At 32.5% G+C, this 8,265-nt stretch overlaps 1 protein-coding gene across 3 annotated transcripts in view; it reads left to right on the forward strand.

The window, feature by feature from the left end:
- Nucleotides 1-6,294: 6,294 nt before the first annotated feature.
- Nucleotides 6,295-8,265, forward strand: part of LOC106461636 (vitamin K-dependent gamma-carboxylase-like) — a 52,270-nt gene continuing 50,299 nt past the window's right edge. For all 3 annotated transcript variants that reach the window (XM_022388641.1, XM_022388642.1, XM_022388643.1), the window contains exon 1: nucleotides 6,295-6,518. The gene's annotated coding sequence lies outside the window, so the exon portion shown is untranslated. The remainder of the gene's footprint in view (nucleotides 6,519-8,265) is intronic.

Raw genomic sequence — 8,265 nt, forward strand, 5'->3', positions numbered from 1 at the left:
TTCATGGAAAGAATTAAAGACTCAACATTATTATATTCATTTTTAATACTGCCTATTTACTACTGATTCATTTATTCTATCATTATTAATTTTATTTTGTAATAACTTTACTACCATTCACAAGAACTGGCGGACCAGTAACCTAGTCTTCTTGTTCCAGGAACCACAGCGTCAACCTTAGAAAACTACATTACTAATTCTAAAAACCCATGAGTGAAGAAAAATGAGAATATGTGTATAAGATAGATTCGGAGCATTGTGAAATACACTCGGGGTACGGGCCCTTGTGGGCCGATAACCAACTATGCCCTTGGTGTAGTTTACAGAGGTTTAGCGCTGGCTCTACCGATACTTCGAACCCACCATTAGAGTACAGTTTCAACACTAACAGAAGTCGAAACCCCAGCTTTTATTTAATTTCTACTAGTTTTAAAAGGTTTTGCACTACCATTTTACTATGGTATCTCGTAATGATTGATTGTGATTTAAAACTACAATGTTTAGAAATAAAAATATATGTAATAATATGGTTACACATTTTTTAAGTATATGCTGGAAAATTCAATGAATAATCTCGATAAATAATTACTTTTCATGGCAAAAAAGTTATTAAAGCGGAAATTATGTTTATGTTATATAAAAAACAGCGGTTAAATATTAACAAGTAGCTTTTAAACCACAGCACCATAGTATAACGATCCTGATATTCAATATGACTATTCAAAGGTTCTGTTCGCTAGTTTGATCATAACACTTAGTTACACCCTTAGACACAGGAAGTTTACGCGGAAACGTTTTAAACAAAATCAGTATCTAACAAACTTTGTCAGTAACGTCACACGTACATTCTGTAACAACATATTCCATCCTCCTCACAAACTATCCTTAAGTGTTTTCTCATTATTTGTCTGCAGTACATGGATTCACAATGACAAATCTCTAGATTGATAAAAGCTTTCTAACCCCAGAATCAACTCGGATATATTTCTATACCTAGTTTCCGAATTAAAAATTTTTTAGTATGAGAACCAGCTACCGACATTTCTTCGTTTAAGGCTCACATATAAATACACGTATAGTGACTATAAAACCACTTATATTGGCAAAACTAAGCATCATATGAAAACTAGAATTATCGGGTAGAATTGGTCTTTACCTAGTAAAACCTTATCATTCGCCAAATTTGATCACATGAAGAAAACATAGGTCATAACATATCTATAACAACTTAACCATAATTACAATTGAAGCTAGATATATTGAGCTTCTCATTAAAGAAAGCCTACTGATTGTGTAAAACCAGCTTATCTACATAATCTACAGACGTACTTCCAACTAACACTGCTTTAATTAGTGTAATGATAAACAAGTGAAACAACCATTAACCGGTATTTTGTGTTTCCTAAGTTGTGGTTAACGTATTAGTATTGTATTTGTAGTTTTTCGTTTAATATTTAAATGACGAAACTGTTTATTTCACACTAATATCAATGCTTTGAGTGTATTCTGTAATTTACTTCATGGTTTACATGTATTTATTCTACTGCTCATTCCTTCTGAATGTTTTCGAGCTTGTTTACAAATATCACTCGGATGTTATTTAATTTGTACTTATATATAGCAATATTTCTTATTTTCAGGCTTCGCTGATGATGGAAGAAGTGTATTATGAAATGTTAGACGAGTGTAAAAAGTACTAGAATGATACAAAACCGTCTACAGCGTACTACAGTGTGAACACTGTGACCATGTACTGAATTTCGACCATGATTTTCCTTATGTATCGATTTCATTAAATTATGACGATAGTTAAATAGACAAGAGTAGTAGAAAATATTTAAGTAGTTTTTTATTTAAATTCTGTAAGAGGCTCGCCACAAGACAGCGACATCTTTTTTTTTAAAGAACTTGTGTGTTCTGCACTTCAATATGGAAGCACTTTACACATACCCATGTATTTGGTACTTTAAGCCTATGTAGCTTAGCTTAAAGCTGTGCCTGCAGTCTATTTTGCACATGGAATTAAATGGAAAGTTCTACAGTTTTATGTTGGGAAAAGCTAATGTGAACTTATATGATCTGAAAAATCAGCCAAAATATACACTTAATATGATTTATTTATTATAGGAATATAGCTACGAAAACGTAACGAAAGAAAAAATCTCCATTTGAAACTTGCGTCAAAATTTACCGATTGAAACTTGTATGTATGTTCTAGATAAATAATTATAATTCTTGATGACAAAAAGGATTTTTTATTTTATTTCTAGTATCAAGGGACTGAATTGCTTAACGTAATAGGCCTGGTTTGAAGGTATTATTTTGTTATAACACTGGTTAATTAATCAAGATAATTAACAAATGAAAGATTAGAGAAAATAGTGAAATATCTTTAGTGAAGTTTAAAACAATAGATGTTTGTATTTTATAATGGCTCCTTTATCTCCGTAGTTTTAATAATAGTTTAGTTAATTGGTTAAATATAGATATTGGTAAGTGAAATAAAAAATTTATCAAAGCTTATACGCAGTTAATAGTGAGCCTGTTTGTAATTTAATTGAAATAAATTATTTATGTTTCCCTTGCAGCATGTTGTCATTATTTATTTACAATTCAAAAACAAACAGACTAAACAATCAACATTACATTATTGCATTATTTGTGAAACGTTTTGGATGAGCTAATGTTTTACCTGACATTACATTTATTACAATAATTGAATATGCCCCTTAATTGCATATACTTAACGTAAAGGTAAACTTTTAAACTTTTGAAAATGTGATAAGTGACATACATTCACAAATACAAATTGAAAAATTGTAAAAAGTAAAAAACAAACAAAGAAATCAAACAAATTAATTGAAATAACCTTTATGCGAACCAATACAATTCATATTCACAATATAACTTTGTTGAAAAACTGGAAACATCAGTAAATGTTGTATTTTACAGGATTGTATAGTTAATCACTTATCAGGTTCGTGAAGTTTTATCAACTGTGCAAAAAGGACCTGAGTAACATAAATATATAATTTTAGTTGTTTTAAATATCAATAACACAAAGCACAAATTTAATTGTTTACAGCTTGAAATTGGAGATTGAAATACAAAACTCAAGAAGTCTGATAACTGAGTATTCAAAGTCCCGTGGTACTTAATACCTAGGAATCGACAAGGATTCCAAATAATTTAAGCGCGAAAAATCATCCTATCGAATTCCTAAGCAAAAAACCGACCATTCAAATTATTGGTTACGATTTATTATGCACATCTATACCAATAAAATGCTAAAAAGGTCACTAACATTTCCGGTATAACAATTCACAAATTTCTAAAACAGCAGCTTTTCTGTCTACTACCTACCTGATCACGTCAGTGGGGCTAGCGCCAAGATGGCTCAGACCATCGATACAAGGTTTCTCCAGCTTACTTGATGGTCTGTGTGTATCTGCTTTTGAGACTCCGATAAAAATCCATATATATATATACAGGTATAATATAAATGGTAAACATAACATGCACGTATTTAAATATATTTTCAACTCAATTCAACCCAACAGATGGCGCTACATATCGACAGTTTCTAAAGTTAAAGTATATACTTTATACAGGTATAACATAAAAAGTAAATAAACAAGAGTATTAACATTTATGAATTTTAAAACGAGGTAGAGATCCTGCTGCAAAAATTAATGAAACACGAATTAAAACCCCAGACACTAATTTATAAAATTTAATCCTTACTTTGGCAGCTTTATAATTTTCTGTTGGCCAGAGTAAGGATCAAATTTTATAAACTTGTGATTGTGGATTTAATTCATTTTAAAGGTTATAGCTATCAGAGATATGGCTACACTGAAAGTTTACAGATGTTGTATTCATTCCAAAAATGAACAAATAAATAAGAAAATAAAATAAAATTTTAATGAAAAGTAGGGATCATTAGATATGCGTAGAACGGCTATAAGAATTATCCAAAACAAAATATATGCTGCAATAAAAAGTACAGAAACAAGTAAAATGATACTAGTTGGATAGATTTTGAAAGTAGGAATTAAAAATCGTTTTAAAACCTATACAACTAGTAACTAGTATTAATTCATATTGTAGCTTTGTATGTATGTATGTATGTATGTCTAGCTAACTCATATAACAGTTCTGGGGATAACAGGACCAGACTTAGCTGGAGGACTCGGGATAGCTACCAAATGGGGTCAAAATGCTCTTGGAACGTCATTCAAGTATGATTTTGTCCTCCTGGCCTCCATCAAGACGCCTAGAGCACCATGTTTGAAACTGTGTTCATATCCTCACTAACAATTTAGCTCTTAAAGTTAAGTTAGAATAAAAATATAAACGAAATTAGAAATAAAATTTGGCAAAGAGTGATTTGCGTACGATGTCATGAATGACAACAATAGAGGCGCAACAACCAAAAACATACTCAAAATCTATGGAACATACACACGTTCAGTGGTAGAGTATGTCTGCCCAGCATAGCTAAAAGTAACCAAATCATATATACATAAGATACAGACAATCCAAAATTTAATAATTACCAAAGTAAACAGAGCTCCTAGATACACAAACACAACCTTCGTACACAGTTATGTAAACATCCTCATGTTGTCAGACAGACTCCAAAATAGATCAATAAATTACTTCTACAAAACTCGTAACAAAAATACATTATTCAGAACCCTGAAAAACATTATCATGCATGATGAAATAGACCTAAGTACTTCTGACCACTAAATATAGTAAACTCTTTATGTAACCTATGGCCACCTACTACTACTAGGCAAACCAGTAGCTAGAAGGGTTTTACATGTAAAAATAAGATTAGTGCTGCATGTTTTTCCATCGATACTTATGGAACTGTTTGTGTGAACAAAACTTTATGTTGACAACAAACGAAAAAAAAGCAAAATATTTACCAAAAAACAAGAAAAATCTACGTTATACATTCATGGACATGGGCTGAAAGGGGCTACTCGCGTGTGCCAACGAACAATTGTAGCGCGAATGAAGTAGCTGCATGATGTAATAACGGGTCTTCCTAGTTACTGGGCCGAATTATACCGGAGTACTGATCTGGGCTTCATCCATAACAGTAAAAAACTAAACCAACTGTCAAAGACGGAGGTAAAAGTCCAGGTTGTACCTGATCCTCACAGGTCACTTGAACAAAAGATCGACCAGAGATCCAAGAGTCGACAATCTAGTGGGGTTAATCTTAGCACACGTACTCGGTATCACGAACAAGTGTCTTAATGAGTTTGAGTTCTTCATGTATACAGAACCTCTCTTGGAGTAACTACAGAACGAACTGTGGATAGTGAAGGAGTTTGATCGTTACAGTGTAGCTTCAGTGAATCATGATAGGGGTTTTGAACCTCGCAGCGGAGCACGGACACGTTTGTTAGTTACTATAAAGTATTCAATTTTGTGTAACATATTAAAACGATTAATAAGTCCTACATATAAAGATATATTGATATGTATACTTGTATAGAAAAACAACAACACAAATTACAGAAAATATTAAATATAAACTGTTTATGTATTGGACAAACACTAACAATAGTGGTTGAAAGTTTGAATTTATGCACAAAGCTACACAATGGGCTATCGGTGTTCTGCCCACCACGGGTATCGAAACCCGGTTTCTAGCGTTGTAAGTCCGCAGACATTCCGCTGTGCCACTGGGGGGGCATGTGGTTGAAAGAACGAACAGAATCTATACAGAAGTATTTTGTTCTTTTCCCTATGAACATTTTAAATCATAACTTAAACAACTTAATTTTAGTTAAGTTGTACAGAAATAAGATATTGTTTTACAAAAACAACTTAAGCTACGAGCCTCATAACTGTTTGAATATGGTCTGCCTAAATATGTTTTTACATTTTTATTAAATGGTTTCTAAAATAAAAATAGTTAGAAAGAAAACGTTCTGGTTCAAACACATTTTCTAATCGACCAACCATGCTATAAAATAATGGCTTTTGCTGTATTCAAGGTACGGAAGTGGTGCTAATTGAGGCAGGATGCACGTTACATTATAAGATATATATAGATATGAGAGAGTGCTTTCACATTTCACGCGCGCACGTAGATATTTCATTTGCACGTGATAAATCTAATGTGCGAACACGTCTGTTGTCATAGCAACTGTGTTATTTGGCTGTCAGCTGTTTGTAGCAAATCCCTTTCTTACGACCTGTGGATTTGTGGTACAACTAGTGGCACTTGTGGAGTTGATCCCTCTTCGCTGTTTAAAGAGAGAGCAGCCATGAGCTGCCGGCTAGGAGAACATTTACGTAACTATTTATACTAAGCACAATGTATGCTCGTACGTCATTTGGACGTTGACATAAAACTCCTGTGTCGAAAGTTTTTCACCAGTCAGCAATCCGATCAGAGTTACATTAAGCCTTGCTTGAACTGGCAAGCCAAAGAGAATATTTGAATTATAACATCAACGCTGCCCTGTGCTAATATTTCTGAACACCAGAAGGTAAGACCTTGTCCCGTTAAGCACATCCTATGCTCGTGTTTTATATATATATGATTTGCGTATTGCAACTGGTAAAAACGCTTCTTTTTGATTGAATTAAATATAAAACTATGAATACAGTTTACCACCATCATAGCTCAAAGATCCAGTAAAAGAAAAAACAAATAAAAAATCGAGTAAAACTGGTTGAAAATGAAATGATATTACTTTTTTTTTGTCAGATAAAATGTGTTTGAAATGAGTGGCTTATAGATATTGATTTGAAAGAGAATGAACTCGAAAAATTTATAATTCTATAGTTTTTTGAGGTCTTCATAACCTATCTTTTAAGTTTAGATACAAATACATTTTCGTTCGCAATTAATTGTAATAATACTTCAAATACCTGAAAATTAATCCTAGTTAATTTTATAAAAAATTTCGTCGTTGGATACCATTTAATTTTCTTATAATATTTCGTTTCACACAATTCAACACAATGTCATTGATGCAAATATTTTTAGTGACCTTCAAACTTTTCAAGTGCTCTTACTACTATTATTCGGTACTTTATACGAAACACATTATATTTTTATTTTCCAATAAAAATGTTGTTGGCTTATAAACCATAGTTATAGTACTGATATCTTATATGTCAACACTGACTTACATCCAAAAGAGCAGCAGTTTTCATAACTTAATATCATAAACGGTCAATAAATCTGGCAAAATATTCATCTACATTTGTTTGTCATTTCTAGATTTTTAACTTAAAGTGTAATGGGGAACGTTTCATAATGCGTAAAGCTTCAAAATATCGCAATATTACGTGTTGTTATCAATTGTCATTAAAAGAAAGGAAGAGGGATGCATTTATTGGTGATTCTGTAATCAAAGGTGGCGATATTGTTAGACGTAAGCAAAATGTCCGCTTTCTTTGTGTTAGAATAAGTATAGTTTGAAAGAACGGTAAGGGCCCAATTTAAGAATTAATGCGTCCTTCCTCCTTAATTTGATCCTTGAGGTTTCTCACTTTTAACAGGAAAAATAAAATAACGCCGTGAACTTGGATGGAAAAGGTCCTACTTTTGTGCTTAAATTCGCCAAATTTAACAAAATTGACGTTTTAAGGGGTTTTCTTTAAACCTCGTATCTAGGAAACTAAACTAAATTCATTGGTTGACTTCATATGAAACGTGATTAAACTAAATTCATTGGTTGATTTCGAATGATACATGATTAAACTAAATTCATTGGTTGATTTCGAATGACACATGATTGATGTGATTGCTCCATTAACTCTTGATGGGCTGCAGCGTACTTATTAGGGTTCTTTTTTTCTTTTTCTTTGTAATTACGTACAAAGCTACACAATGGGCTATCTGTGCTTTGCCCACCACGGGTAGCGTTGGAAGTCCGCAGGCATACCGCTGTGCCACTGGGGGCACTTATTAGGGATAATAACAACTTGATAATTCCATAACACCAGATAAGTCAAAGCATATAAGAGATTACCCTTTCGCTGTAGAATCATAACACCAGATAAACTATCGTAACTGTTCTAAAAAACAATCTTCCTTACTGTAAAAGCTGAAACTTGTAATAAAATAATAGTTAATCAGTAAGTAAACTCAAAATGAAACAAGATAGTAGCAGTTACTAGTCGATTTGTACAGTGGCTATGGATCCCATTATGATTAGATGACTCAAGTACTAGTCGATTTGTACAGCGCCTATGGATCCCATTATGATTAGATGACTCAAGTAC

This window comes from Limulus polyphemus, unplaced genomic scaffold, assembly GCF_000517525.1.
Source record: "Limulus polyphemus unplaced genomic scaffold, Limulus_polyphemus-2.1.2 Scaffold1002, whole genome shotgun sequence".
Classification (NCBI taxonomy): Eukaryota; Metazoa; Arthropoda; class Merostomata; order Xiphosura; family Limulidae; genus Limulus; species Limulus polyphemus.